The sequence below is a fragment of the Stenella coeruleoalba genome (genome assembly GCF_951394435.1).
Source record: "Stenella coeruleoalba genome assembly, chromosome: 3".
NCBI lineage: Eukaryota > Metazoa > Chordata > Mammalia > Artiodactyla > Delphinidae > Stenella > Stenella coeruleoalba.
This window is the reverse complement of record NC_137148.1, coordinates 25,355,465-25,371,648: the sequence shown is the minus strand read 5'-3', so window position 1 is coordinate 25,371,648 and position 16,184 is coordinate 25,355,465. Positions and strand designations below refer to the sequence as shown.

Genomic DNA, 16,184 nt, shown 5'->3' with positions numbered 1-16,184 from the left:
CTAGAGGAGACGCCAGGGTGCCTCTGCCAGGATGCATTCACTGCACTGCTTAGTCTTACTCTCACTCTTACAGGTTCAGAAACCTGAATTTCAGGAGTAATGAGAGTGACTCTGTTTCTCATGCTGGGCTTATGTTAACAAAATTCATACATGTTGATACATAAAATGAGAACATCAATTGATTTCATTCACAATAAGAAGCAAACTGGCTAAGGTCCTGAACACTCATAACCTGTGGTCAATACTTTCATTCTCTGTAGCCATGTCCTAAGAAGCCACATTGTAATTACAAAATTGCTGTGATTACTAAGTCACTGGAACAGAAAGAATTAGGAATTCAATGAGGTTTGATGGCATCTGGTAAATTAGCATACAGCATCCATATCTGAAATACACACATAATACACTGATAGATTGAGTCAAGTCCTTGGGCATTAAAGAATTTGGGTGGGCACTGTCAGTGCTGTTACTCTTTATATGTTTATTTATTTTTACCTTTTCTAGTATGTGGTTAGGTTTCTAGCAATTCACCTTCTGATTGACTCATTACTCAAATCTTGTTGATTCCAGGGAGAACTTCTAGAACTTAACGTGACTTTACAATATGTGTTTCAATCCATTTGATGTTGATGTTTAGTTAAACTTTCAGATGGCAATCTTATTTCTCTTATCTGGAAATGAATTTTAGGTTGAATGGAGGAAATCCCTCTGTACATCTCAAAGCCAAAGATACCAGATGACTTTTCAAAAGAAAATGAAATTTACACTTTTTTTTTTTTTTTTTTTTTTTGCAGTACGCGGGCCTCTCACTGTTGTGGCCTCTCCCGTTGTGGAGCACAGGCTCCGGACGCGCAGGCTCAGCAGCCATGGCTCACGGGCCCAGCCGCTCCACGGCATGTGGGATCTTCCCGGACCGGGGCACGAACCCGTGTCCCCTACATCAGCAGGCGGACTCTCAACCACTGCGCCACCAGGGAAGCCGAAATTTACACTTTTGAACAGAGGTATGTGAAAGATGACATTCTTGGGAACATTATCCAATTAAGATTTAGTGAGCTCTTAATAACGGGGCTCTATATGTATATTTTGCATTACAGATTTTATTTACTATGTTAAGAACTCTTAATATGGAGGGCCTATTCTCAGAACATGTTTTATAGCAAGAAAACACCATCAGTGGCTGCCTCCTGGATGAGATTCAGAAAGCCTTAGGAAAGCCGTATATGCCTCAAATACTTTTCTCACCATCTGTCTGGTATTTAACCTTTGAGACAAATTTCTTAGAGTCTTAAAATCTTTTCTGTTTTAAAAATTTCTTCTTAGAATGCAGATGTACCTGGGATATTTAATGCATTAGGCCAGTGTTTATCAAATGGATATCATTAAATAGCTGCAGATATAATTTCAATGTTTGGGGATTCTCTAAAATAATTCAATTTTAATAATGCAGTAATAATATATGCATATTCTGGATCACTTGAATGACTACATTGTAAATCAGTACTCTTCTTTTTGTCTTTCCTCTGTTTTTTTTCTTATTAGTTATCTATTTTGTACATATTAGTGTATATATGTCAATCCCAATCTCCCAATTCATCCCACCCCACCCCCACTCAGGACTCTCTTCTAATTTAAAGCCCAAATTTGTGTTTTGGCTCTTTTTATCATCAATTACTTTAATGGTCACTGGCTTATTAATAATGCGATCCTTTAAAAAAAAAAAAAAGGCCAGACACTATCATCTCACTCTACAAATCAGGTTTCTTAAATATTTAAGGTGCAAAAAGAGTTGAAAGAATTGATTTCTAGCAAAGGGTAATGGAAGCAGATTGTACCTGGGTAATTATTATCTGGATGACTACTGATTTGAGGCAAATGGATGTTTAAAATCCTGCCAGTTGGATGGGATGGTCAGATTAAAATCAAGTTCCTTATATCAGTTATTCCCTGAATTTGGATTAAAGATCATTTTTGTCCATTAACTTGTCCTTCATAGAAAAAATATCAAATGGCTCTGATTCCCAGTAGTGAAAAATAAAATGTGTTCCCCTAATGCAAGAGATTAAAATTGTTTGTAGTGGTTTTTCGTCACAGAATCACATAGTAGCTTACTTTTTCTGTTTTGGAGTTTGTGGATTGATTGCTTATATACAGACTAGGTTTAGAAGATTCTGAGATATTGATTTAAGAGTCTCAAGCTATATAGATCCAAGAAATATGTTTTCCTTTCTCCTTAAATAGATATACACCATTGAGCTTAATCTATCCTCCTGAGTTTAGGATATCATTTGAATTCCTGAAAAAAAAAAAAAGCTAAAGGCTCTGTAGATTCTAGTGGTTGTCACCTTCAGTAAAGCCCATTAGTCAATGTAATAAATCTGTTACTAGAAACCAGGCACAACAGTTTCTCTGATGAAGGGTTGATGTGAACAGACTCCAAGTTCTGATTGCAATAGCTCGAGTTGCTACTGTACTGTGGATTCACCTAGGCTTAACTACCCTTGATGTGTCTGGGGTAAGCAATTAATGCCACAGATTTTGGAGAAATTCTTCCTAAGAAATTTGTGGTAGTGTTAAAGTATTTACCACACAGTTCAATGTTTTTGCTTCTCTTCCTTTTTACATTCCTACTTCTTCCTTTGCTTTTCTTTTCCTTCTTCCTGATTCTAAGACCTTATATTTTCCTTATGTTTTGTAACATTCCCCTTTTGTCTTCTTTCTGCATGCCGTGGGGAAAGCAAGGAGAAAAGGGAAAGAATTTTCACTGATGTTGGCATTTATAATTATGATAGTTCATTAATCCACATCCCCTACAAAATAGGTAAACTGAGGCCCTGAGTATGTAAATAATAGCCTTAGGACAACTGATAAATGATAGAGCCAGTTTTGAATTCATGTGTTAGAAATATTCTGTAATTGGAATATTATTTATCTCTCTATATAATCTCTATGCATGATATAGCTATCACCTATCCATTTATCTGTACATGTCTATGGTGGCACTAAGAAATATATTTTACATTTCTTTATTTCCAGGACCCTGTCCCCCACCCCAAAGAAAAGCAGGATGATTTCAGGCAAATATTTGGACTTCAAATGTTTGTTAAATAGAAAACATATCTCAAAAGCTTACCATTAGCATATTTCTATTCTATTTTGTTTTTAGGTGTAGTACAGCATGCAGTATTCATGGCCACAGATATGAGACACGATCAAAACACCTAAATCTGGGCTTCCCTGGTGGCATAGTGGTTGAGAGTCTGCCTGCCAACGCAGGGTACATGGGTTCGTGCCCCGGTCCGGGAGGATCCCATGTGCCGCGAAGTGGCTGGGCCCGTGAGCCATGGCCACTGAGCCTGCACGTCCGGAGCCTGTGCTCCGCAATGGGAGAGGCCACAATAGTGAGAGGCCCACGTACTGCAAAAAAAACCAAAAAAAAAGCTAAAAAACCCACCTAAATCTAACTTCCTTTTTCCATTAAATGCCCCAAATCTAAAGCTCGAAGACATGTACAAATTTGTACATGCTATCAAAATAGTCTACAGTGCTTACCATCAGAATTCATATTCTTCAAGAATAGAGTTAACGTTATCGTTTTAGAAAAAAGGGTAATGACAGATATAAAAATTGAGTTAACTGAGAATAAGAATTACAAACTGAGTATATTTATCTTTGGAGGTAATTAATAATCACATGTGCCAGAGATCTATAAAAGATTGGCCTCAGAACTTACTACAGGGACTTTATCCTTTCCTCTACAAATTGCTCAGTTCCACCAAAGCAAAGACACTATTCCCCACTGACGACTAAATAAATGACAAGATTGCAGTGGTGAAAAATAAATTCCTTCTCTGAGTTGCTTGAGTAAAAAGCTCTCTGAAAAAAAAATCACATTTTTCTCTTCACATAATGGAAACTTAACACTTTTTACAACATTGTACTATTTGAGAAGAAGCTTGGAAAATTCATTCTAAAGGGAAGCATATTTGGGGTATTAGTTCTACCACAACCACAAATAACGAAGAAGAACATTGGGAATAAGGATCCTTTGGCCTATGTACCTCCTCTGCCAAGCCTTCATCTATGCTATTACAATGCATATATAAACATTTTATGGTAACCAGGGAATAAGTTATTGATGTACTGTATTTTCAGCACGTCTATAAGAATGCAAAAATGTAAACATTGATCTACATAATCATATACATATATTAAGTGAAACTTCCCACAACTGTGTCAATCAGATCATTGCATTAAATTGCATTTAATGGCTTATTTGCTGAAAGTGGGAATTTTAATTATTCTAGATAAATGTGGATTAACAAACTATCATAATTCTAGTCTGAATTCATGAATGACTTATTAGTCGCTCATATTCTGTTTTTTTTTTGTTTGTTTGTTTCTTGTTCATAATCCTGGTGAGTGTCTGATATTTAGATCATAGCCTTCAATGCTTCTTTATTTAAAGTCTTACTAGGGTGGTCTGGGAAATGATATGGCCAGCCAGAGTAGATCCAGTTTTTGTTGCAGCTGACCATGAGATTGTATTATCTATCTATCTAATCTATCTACCTATCTATTTTTGGCTGTGTTGGGTCTCCGTTGCTGTGCACACGGGCTTTCTCTAGTTTCCATGAGCAGGGGCTACTCTTCGTTGTGGTGCCCAGGCTTCTCAATGAGGTGGCTTCTCTTGCTGTGGAGCACGGGCTCTAGGCGCGTGGGTTTCAGTAGTTGTGGCATGTGGGCTTAGTAGTTGTGGCGCATGGGCTTAGTTGCTCTGCGGCATGTGGGATCTTCCAGGACCAGGGCTCTAACCTGTGTCCCCTGCATTGGCAGGCGATTCTTAACCACTGTGCAACCAGGGAAGTCCCTAATATATCTCTTAAGGAAAAAAAAGTACTAAAAATGTAATGCAGCATGCTAGAAGCAAGATTTTTTCCCCCAATGTAGATGACATGAGAAGATACTGAATTATACAGGAAAATTATATATATATATATTATATATATATATTTTTTCCCCACAACTTTTTGTTTCCAGGCTCTAAAGTAAAGAACATTGACTAGGAATCGTGAGACCTGAACTTATACAGATTTTTCTTGACTGCATTTCTTAACCTGCTACAGTTCCCTGATCGCTGCCACCAAACTCCCTAGCATCTCCCTTGCCAACATGTCGCTTGCTCACTATCCCTAAACATGCCCAGCTTCTTTCATTCCTGGAATGTACCAAGACCTTTCCTGCATCATTGCCTTTGCACATTATTTCCCTTCTTCACATTTTATTTAATCATCTCCTAATCATTCTTAGATATCAATTAATAATCAGTTTCTCAAACAGGGCTTTTCCAAGCCCACCATCTATATGGAGCTCCTGTATAGCATTGTCATAGAATTATTTCATTACTGCCTGCATGTATTACTATTTTTAAATGTAAATTTATTTTAATTATTGTTTCTTTATTGTCTAGGTAGTGTAGGTTATATACTTCATTAAAGCAGAGAGTTTGTCTAGTACAATGTAGATGCTCAGTAAATATTTGAGAAACTAATAGATAAATAAATAAATTAGTAATAAGAGTTGGGGTAGGATAAATGACCTACAAGATTTTATCCATCTGGAGCAGTCTATGCTACTGGGATAAATTCATTGTTTCATTTCCATTCAAAGACAGTCTTGAAGGAGATTTTATCTTAAAACCATGCTTTATGCACACAGTCAGGAATTGCAAGAGAGTTTCTTAAAAACACACACTGAGTTTTAGACTTTCAGTCAGCCATTCATACCAGGGGATTAATGGCTAAAACATAAATATGATCCCACACATTTTTTACTGAAACCCTGACCTGGCTCTTCACTGTATATAACATAAAATCCAAAGACTTTGGAATGATATGCAAAGCCCTCATGATCTGCCTATTCTTTCAGGCTACAGCTAAGACAAGAGTCCTGCACTTGACATTTGAGACCTATCTACAGTTCCCAAAAGTTCATGGTGTTTTTAAATTTTTTTTTTCATTTGTTGGCATGCCTTTGCACCTACAGTATCTGCTTTCTAGAAAGCTGTTCTCCCCATTCCCCCTTTTTAGCTTTTGTTCACTAGGCAAATTCCAACTCAAACTTCAAGATTTGGCTGGAATTTTGAATATTTAGTCTTTTTTTTTTTTTATCTTTCCAGAAAGACCAGAGAACTTTATTATATGCATGCCTCTGTTACAGCACTTAAGAGATTTCTATAATCATTTATCGGATTACCTGATCACAGAAACAGGACAGTTTTTCCCTTAACATTGCTAATCCTGAAGAACAGGGGTTGCATTCTTATCATGTGGGTCGCTGGGTCCCTAGCACAGTGCCTGGCACGTGTTAGGCAGTTCTTGAATGTGGAATGAATGAATGAAGGTGAGTCCTAAATTACTATGTTGAAGGCTTAGCCCAGGTTTTCCAGTGCTTCAGGTGTGAATGAGAGAAATTGGGCTCTAGCATCCCAATTTCGTTCTAATATTATAAAGTTTATTAATAATGAATCATTTTATAGACTTGTCTTTATAAAGCTAATATCTACAAATCAATATTTTTTGATAATTTTATTATAAGTTATTTTGTTTCCTCTGAACATTTACGTTTTTATTTTTTGCATTTTTCTTAAAATTAATTTATTCAAGCTAGAGTGAATCATCTATGCAGAAATAGCATTCCTTAGATTTTGGTGGTCATAATTCTGAATATATCAGCTTATTGTAAGGTTTTAAAATCAGAGAATTGTTTTTCAACCCTTTGTTCAGCTTCATATTCATTATCACTTTAAATCTTTATCTTCCATATTTATTAATGGGTGGGTCTTCATTATTTACTGATTTTTTCCTATGATAAAAATGCATGATTAATCCTTAGCTCCTTGCAACAGAACATCCATTTTAGTTTTTGGAGTAATCATAAATTCTGTTTCTATTTTCCAAGATATTGGAAATAAAAACCAAACATTTTTGCTTCTGATTATAATGAGAAGAAATTCTGTATAACATCATGTTATAACATCAGTATGTTTCTTCTTTTACTGATTTATGAGAACTCAGTGCCAAACCCCTGAGCTCTCCTGGCCATCCAGTGGATCATGGAGTGCAAACCAGTCTGTCTCAGGTATAGCTGCTCAGAGTTGAGCGTTTTTAGTCATGTCACCTCTTATTGCCATTTATTCAGTGTTCAACACCTGATATTTATCTGGTGATGAACTGGAAAAATTCAGCAAACATTTCCTTTTAAATAAGGATAATGAAATATCAAAGACCTTGGTTACATGATGCGAAGAACAAAACGCTCATCATTCAGATTTTTGCTTCTAAAAGAAATGGAGGATTTAATAAAGAGAGAGACAAAAGGACAGTTTTATGGACACATGTTTTACAGCCACCCACAATTTTACAAGGCGGAAAAAATCTTTCTCAATACTTTGCTAGTCTTATTTAAATTATTTCCATTGGCTAAAGTGCCAAGTGCTAATGTGCCCTTGCTCTATGTTATTTCAAGAACGAGCAGTGGATTGAGCCTCCCTGAGGCTGTCAAACACCAGGTGGCCCTTCAGCTGCAGCCTGGGCATCTTATGAATGGCTCAATTGCTCCCCATAGGCTGCCATTCTGTCTTGTTGAGAGTCAGGCCACCTTGACTGAACGCTCTGGCAGTAAGACTTTTATTGGTTAAAAACCTTGTAAACTGACAAGAGAAGGGATTTGATAACCAGGAAGGCTCATTCCCTAATTTCAGGTCTAAGCAACAGGACGGGTGCTTTGAGTTACATAGTGTCTTTTATTGGATGAGGAATTCAAAGGAAGATTTGAGAGGCTGTTCTCTGGTGTGTCATTTTACCCTTAGAGCTAACTCACAGCATTTCAAAACAAGAAGGACATGATAGCTCAAGAAATACTTACCAGCTCCAGATGGAACTAAGTATGTGACAACCAACTAGAGTTAACACAAGCATCCACACACAGTTTTAAGTGTACAGGAAGATGTTTGCAGGGGTACTTATACTATTAATTACTCTGTTTATGGAAAAAAGCATCTGGAGAGGGGAGGAGGAATTGAGCATGAATAAAAATGAATTTTTGCTTTATATATTTTATATTTTTTAAATGTTCTTCTACAACAAAAATGCTATTCCTGTTTTTTTAAAAAATATTTTCCTGAATACAAATGCTTTTTTATTTTGTAAATAGTAGCCTATGGGAGCTTCTCTAACTGTAGTAATAATTTAACTTTATCAGCTTTGCAAAGGCTAATATTTTTAAAAGGTATTAAAATCTTCAGTATACACTTTAATTGTCCTTTACCATTAGTAGAGCAAGGCAAATTATGGACCAACTGGAGGAAATTGTATTTAGGGGACAGTGGAAAATCCCCAACTAACCTACCAGTGGTCATTGTCATCATCATCATCATTATCATCATCATCAACAGCATCAAGCAGCGGTTTTTAAAGAGTCCATCTGAGCATGGCATGGCACAGCACTCTGCAAGGTTAATGAAACAGAATGTCAAGGACTGCCGTTTCAATGTTCCTATTCATACCACAGACTAAACATCAATAGCCACATACACATACAGGTATAGACAACTCCACCACTGTAAAAAAACTGACTACAAAAATGTTTTTGGAGATAATGCTGGTCCTCCCTAATTGAGGAAACCCAAATGCCACATAGGACATTCTTTAACATTTTTCTTCTTTAAGCAGAAGACCTTTATTGGGTAGTTGTTTGAGAAAATATTTTGTAATACCATTGTTTTGATCTGTCTAGACTCTGGTAAACAAATTTTTCTCTGAAGTACTGGTATTATCTTAGAACGGTTACTTGCAAATAACAAAAGCATAATAGTTCTAGGTAAACACTTGTTTACTGCTGACTAGGATAGGACATGTTCTAGTTATACTTGCTAGAATAGTTCTTTTGTTAGCTAAGAATGAATACCCTTTTTCTTCACTGAATTTTCTACTATTGACATAACATGAGCTTCAAGAGCATCAAAGAATATTGAGTCTATATTCCTATTGTTGATTTTAATAATTGCATTTCATAATTGGTTTAGAAGTTGATTTTATCTTGTCTTCATACTTTACAAGAAAACAATGAATTTAAGTTTTGATACAGTAGAACTCACCTTATAGAGAGCATCCTTTTTGCTATTGGTGTTCAGAGCTCCAGTAAAATCTCTTTGAAAATGATATGTTGATCCTTCTGAAGATTACTACTGTTGTTTCTTTTTATTAAGCTCTGTTTTACTTCTTTTTGAGGGGCTGTGTAAGAATAACATAAAACTTTCTTGCTGAGACTTTTTTTTTTTTCTTTTTGCGGTACGCGGGCCTCTCACCGCTGCGGCCTCTCCCGTCGCGGAGCACAGGCTCCGGACGCGCAGGCTCAGCGGTCATGGCTCACAGGCGCAGCCGCTCCGCGGCATGTGGGATCCTCCCGGACCGGGGCACGAACCCACGTCCCCCGCATTGGCAGGCGGACTCCCAACCACTGCGCCACCAGGGAAGCCCTTGCTGAGACTTTTAAGAAGGCAAGGTAGAGATTGATGCCATGCCTGTGAAAGCTTGTTCTCAACACGTACAATGAAAAGGCTTAGCATTTCAGGATCACTATTATTTTATTTTTAAATGAAATTAAATTTTAAAATTGTTGAACAGTTTTAAGTTCACAACAAAACTGAGAAGAAGGTCCAGAGATTTCTCATATACACCCTATCCCCACATATGCATAACCTCCCCATTATCAACATTCCCCACTAGAATGGCACACTTGTTACAATTGATGAACCTATACTGACCCATCATAATTACCCAAAGTCCATAGTTTATCTTAGAGTTTATTCTTGGTGTTGTACATTCTATGGATTTAGACAAATGTTTAATGACGTGTATCCACCATTCGAGCATCATACAGAATATTTTTACTGTCCGAAAAATTCTCTGTGCTCCACCTTCTCCCCGTTACCCCTGGAAACCTGATCTTTTGACTGTCTCTGGTCTTTCTGTCTTTTCTAGAATGTTAGATAGCTAGATTTATACAGTATGTAGCCATTCAGATTGGCTTTTTTCACTTAGTGATGTGCATTTAAGTTTCTCCATGTATTTTCATGAGTTGACAGTTTGCTTCTGTATAGCACTGAATAATATTCCATCGTCTGGATGCACCACAGTTTATTTATCCATTTGCGTACTGAAGGACATCTTGGTTGCTTTACGCTTTAGAAATTGTGGATAAAGCTGCTATAAACATCTGTGTGCAGATTTTTGTCTGAACGTGAGTTTTAAACTTTTTTTGGTAAATACCAAGGAGCATACACTATCATTTTTGGAAAGAAAGACAGCGACTCAAATTGTGGTGCTCTGTCTAGATTCCATTGCTCTGTTAATCAAAGATCCTAGTAGATGATGCTATTAGCTGTGCAGTCTCTACATTAAGCCTTTTTCTCATTTGGATAATGTTTTCTTTAACAGAAATAGTAATGAGAAATAAGGTTTCAAGGACTTTATTCTACAAGTAGTCTGTAATTACTATGAGAAGCAGACCGATTTCAAAATTTTGAGTATAATCTAATGTTATGGGTTCTCAGTATATGTTTCTCAATGATAATGATGTGGTTTAATCAGCTTCATAAAAACACTTCACCTGGAATTACTATTGAGAGGTAGATTTGGTTGTCTTAAGAATATTACTGAGTTTCTAAGGAAACTTCCTTAATTTGTAGCACACTGTGTTAGATTTGATTGTTTTCTACTGATCCATTTTTTATTAAAATCAAGTGAAATAAATTGTATAGTAAGTTTAGATTGATTATATACATATTCCTTAGCTTAGATAAGAATGCAGCAGTGGACAAGAGCAACTCTTGTTCTGCTACACTTCAAAGCCTTGGCAAAACTCTTATGACTCAATATGCTATTGGTATCATTGAAAAGATCCGGAGTCAGTAAGCAAGAAATTCTCCCACACAAAGGTTCACAAGAGATTACAGATCATTTACAGACTAGGGACAGTCAAATGGATTTAGGCCTAAAGAAAATGTAGTTATATAAGGAATCTAAAAGCAGTAAAAAATTTCCATTAACTATACAGAAGAGAAAACTATTACCATTCTGCCATTTCAGCAGTATGATACAAAACAATGCTCTGATAAAAGATGAAAACAAATCTATAAATGCAGTATATGCTTGCAGGGGACACATCCACAGTGGCATTATATGTGACTTCAAATCACATAAAGACAACCTAAAGACCTTCTCAGTGATGGTCAACCTCAATATGATTGTGAAACTTGGAAACTGGCTCCACAACAAAAGTTGCCCTTATTTCCTTGAGAGGTTTTATTAACTTCAGTTATAAATCTCATTTAATATCTAGATAGCAGCAATAACATACAGGATTTTGACCAGTCCATCAGCATTAGTAGAATGTCATGAAGTTAAAACAAAATATATCTATGTAGCATCTATTTTGTGCCACAAATTGTGCTAGGCATTATGGGAAAAATCAAAGCCATTAAAAAAAAGAACAAGTTAAGTTTTTTAGAGTTGACATTTGCATGCATGAAGAAGTAGTGAACCATATAAGACAATTCACAGTCAAATTTAAAATTTTCTGAACAAAATGTAAAGAGAAAGAAATTCACAAGAAGGGACTCTGGTGTGAATTGCAGTACCTGAGCTTTATGAATAAAGTCGGTCTTGGGCTATGCATTAAAAAGATGCTTTATTGGAATGGTATTAAGGAGAGAAATTTTGATTTATCTTGGTTGGATTAGCTACATGTGTAATATGAATGAAAGCTAGCTGTTTAAACGTCAGCAAAGAGAACCCCAAAATATTACACTACACACGGACACTCCTAAAAAAGTGGATACAGTATTGTGCACTTTAAAATATGTTAAGCGGATAGTTCTCATGTTAAGTGTTCTTTAAAAAACACACAAAAAGGGCTTCCCTGGTGGTGCAGTGGTTGAGAGTCCGCCTGCTGATGCAGGGTACACGGGTTCGTGCCCCGGTCCGGGAAGATCCCACATGCTGGGCCCGTGAGCCATGGCCGCTGAGCCTGCGCGTCCGGAGCGTGTGCTCCGCAACGGGAGAGGCCACAACAGTGAAATGTACAAAAAAAACATAAAGTAAAACAAAACAAAACCCCCCAAAAGAGCAGAAGGACATTTTTGGAGGTGATAGACATGTTTAGGACCTTGATTGTAATGATAGTATCATGGGTGTATGCATATGTCCAACTCATTAAGATTTATACATTAAATGTGTGCAATTTTTAGTATATCAGTTATATTCCAGTAGAGCTAAAACAAAAAATAATCTTAATATGTGGAAAATAGCAAAGTTTCAGCTCATGCAGATGATAGAGGGCCACAGTCAGGGCAAAAGTTTGTGTATATTAGCAGAAACAATTCAGTGGAATACTTATTACACATAAAGAATAATTTTATAAACTTTGCAGATGGATTTGATGTGAAAGCAGATGGATTTGATGTGAAAGAATTAGTATCAAGAAGAGTGTATTCAGCCTTTTGCAACAGAATAGATATCCAGAGATGTTCATAGATGGATTCATATATGTATGGTTCTCACATGTGAAACATGAGAGATGATGCCTTAATATCATTTAAAAATCATATCAAGTAATTAACATATGAATAAAACACAATAGTTAAGTTCAAATTCTAAATTATTGGGCACAAACTGTAAGAGGAGCTGCCTCTTCTCCAAGCTAAGGTCAGTCCCTTCACCTCCCTCCAAACTTCACAGAAAACTTACACCATCCATTAGCCCTTCTCTTTCTCTTATCTTTAACCTTTATTGTTTACGAGGTCCTTCCAAACAGCTTTTAGATATACTCGAGGCTCTCTCATGTTTTTTTTTAATTTTGTTTTTTAACGTCTTTATTGGAGTATAATTGCTTTACAGTGTTGTGTTAGTTTCTGCTGTATAACAAAGTGAATCAGCTATATGCATACGTATATCCCCATATCCCCTCCCTCTTGCGTCTCCCTCCCACTTTCCTTATCCCACCCGTCTAGGTGGTCGCAAAGCACCGAGCTGATCTCCCTGTACTCTCATGTTTAAAATAAAACAATGAAGTATTTTATTGTGACTCAAATACATAAATATATATACCTTGACAAGCTAAATTTTAGTTATTTGTCAGACCTCATCTTAAATATTTGTCAGACCTCATCTTAAATATTGTCAAAAAAATTTTTTTTCTGACTATTGGTGTATGGCTATGTAAAACTGTACTTATCCTTTGCAGCACTTAACACAAGTATTATTAATTGGCATCTGTGAAAAGATTTGCTTATTGAATGCTTTCTCTACTGGGCTGTAACCTCTCATCAGCCGTTTACAGGCAAAGCACTGAATTCTAAGCGCTTAGAACAGTCTGGCACATAGAGGCCCTCAACTGATTTTTGTTGCAAAATGAGTAGTTACAAGACTCAGTCTTTCTAATATGTGAAATTACTACATGTAACCTTCAAAGATACACCAGGTGAGGGAAGACTTAAACAGCCTATACATGTCATCAAAACTTATCTCCTTCATCCTTTCTCTTCTTTTGCTTCTGTAGTTTGGACCCTGGATTTTGCATGTCCAGGTTGAAGGAAAGGAATGATGGAGAATATGCTAGGGTCCTTTGAGGAGCATTTCCTAATTACTTAACCCTGTCATTTGTACATATTTACAGCTTTACCAACTTATATTAGTCTAGTGCTGTGATAGAACATAAGCAATAAAAATATAACTTGAATGATCATTATTCTAAGAGTACTTATTTAGATTACTATATGATTTCTTCTGAAACCCTAGGCTTCTAATAATGGCTAGATCTATATAGTAGTATAATCTAATTGGGTCATAATTAATTTAGCCATTTCAGTTTTTTCATCGTCATGTCCTATCATACTATGGTTAGTTGTGGGCCAAATTATTTACAAAGACTCTCCAGAATGTATGACTTGACTCTCTCACAGACAATCTACTCACATCAATTAGACACAGAAAGACACCAGACAAATATTTAAGTGGACATGGGCTACATTATAAATAAAGGAGAAGATGTGTTGAAATTTCCCAGCCTCTATTTCTAGGCAACAATCCTACAATCACGGGGCAGTCAGAGTGAATATTATTGACTGTCTTTTTAAGGGGCTCTGTGATGTACAGTTAAAATATAAATTAAACTTTAGTGCAATTAAGATATTTAGTTTCAACAGCCTTATATGGAGATTTAAAATAATTTTTAATTTTTGCTGATATTTACAAAACTAAAACTTAGAATTTTATTTCAACGATGGCAAGGATGCTCAGATTACTGAAGATAAAAACACACAATTATAGTTGCCATAGTCATTCTTGTTTACTTTATTCACACACAAAGGATAAAATGGAGCTTGGAATTATACACAAATGAGGATAGTAATTGGACTATTTAATATGGTCATTTAAATTTAAAAAAGTAAATTTGATGTGGTCATGCACTAATGCATCTCTGTACATCTTATTTCTGATGTCTTCTGATGTGTACTGTCTAATTACAGAACTTGTGTGCCTTGTTGCATAGGGTTGTATTGTACAGATTAGCATGAAACAAAATATTTCTAGTGAGCCTATACTTTTATTTGTTTGGCCTTAAAAGCCATTTGAAAAATCCACCTCAAATTTTTGTGTAAGTCCATTGCTTTCAGCAAGTTATGATGCAAAGGCAATAAGATTTACTTTCCAAAAAATTTAAAAATGATCTGCTGTAAACTGTGGTACATTACCTTCCACCGTTTGATCACAGGCTGCTTTTTTCAGTCAAACCAAAATCTCTGAGCTTACCATGAAATTAGGGTTTGTTATCTATTCAATTGGAATTACTGAAAATACTTTTGAAAATATAATTGCCCCTACACATTAAAAATAAGTGATAAAAGTGTATGAGAATTGTTTCCCTTTTCCAAAGAAATTAATATCAAGGAGATGCTCAATTACTCAAGCAATTGGGGCATACTCTCACCTGAAGATCAACATTAATGTGAAACATGATTTTAATATCCTTTTCCATGGCTCAAGAATGGGGACTATTTGATTTGTGTAATAGCACTTCCTCTGTGCATAAAACCATGCAGAATACTTAGGAACATGTAGAATATGACAGTCTCATACTTAAAAGTTTAGATTTTCACAAACAGGAAGAAAAGCAAATGCATATAAAGTGGTTAATATGAGATAATGTATTAAAACATCAGAAAGAGTGGTATAGATAATGAATACTACACTAGTTCCGAGGAGAAAAATCAGCTGGAGACATCAAAGAAACTTCACTGAGACTGAAGGTTTGGAGCTGGACTCTGAATTAGTAAGATTTGGGCAGACAAAGGAGAGATTGGTTGGATACTCCAGGCCACAGCACCACATAAGCAAAATCTGAGAGGCTGGAAAGTGTATGGGAAGCAATGGAGAGAATCACATGGGGAGAGAAGAGGCTACGGAGACTTGATATCAAAACCCAGTCCTATTATTCATTACTTGTGTGACCTTAGGCAACCTAATTAATTTTCTTAGTTTCAGATTTCTCATATGCATGAAGTGGGGGTAGTAAGCCCAAAGAGTTGTACGTGTGGTCAGAAACAGGATTTATTAACAGGTTTTTCAAAATGCCGTGTGCTCAATGAATTTTGATTGCTCCATTTTATTTTTCTAGAAAAAGGAGAGGATTTATAATGAAAGATGGAATACATTTAAGTTGTTTTGGAAGACTTAAATGACACGCAAGAGGCATTTGAATGTAATCCTGTAGGCAATGGATAGATTTGTTACCAGTGAGTGCGAATGAATCAGAAAGACTCATTTGATAAGGTCCAAATTAGGATGCTTATAGTTGCCTTTTTTTCGAATTACTGAAAGCAGGAATAAAGAAGAGAGTTTTGAGGGCTTCCCTGGTGGCACAGTGGTTGAGAATCTGCCTGCCAATGCAGGGGACACGGGTTCGAGCCCTGGTCTGGGAAGATCCCACATGCCGCAGAACAACTGGGCCCGTGAGCCACAACTACTGAGCCTGCGCATCTGGAGCCTGTGCTCCGCAACAAGAGAGGCCGTGATAGTGAGAGGCCCGCGCACCGCGATGAAGAGTGGCCCCTGCTTGCTGCA

At 36.5% G+C, this 16,184-nt stretch overlaps 1 long non-coding RNA gene across 1 annotated transcript in view; it reads left to right on the top strand.

The window, feature by feature from the left end:
* The first annotated feature begins 822 nt into the window (after positions 1–822).
* Positions 823–16,184, top strand: part of LOC307184504 — a 180,007-nt gene continuing 164,645 nt past the window's right edge. The window contains exon 1 of the long non-coding RNA XR_013827732.1: positions 823–1,004. This is a non-coding gene — a long non-coding RNA (uncharacterized lncRNA). The remainder of the gene's footprint in view (positions 1,005–16,184) is intronic.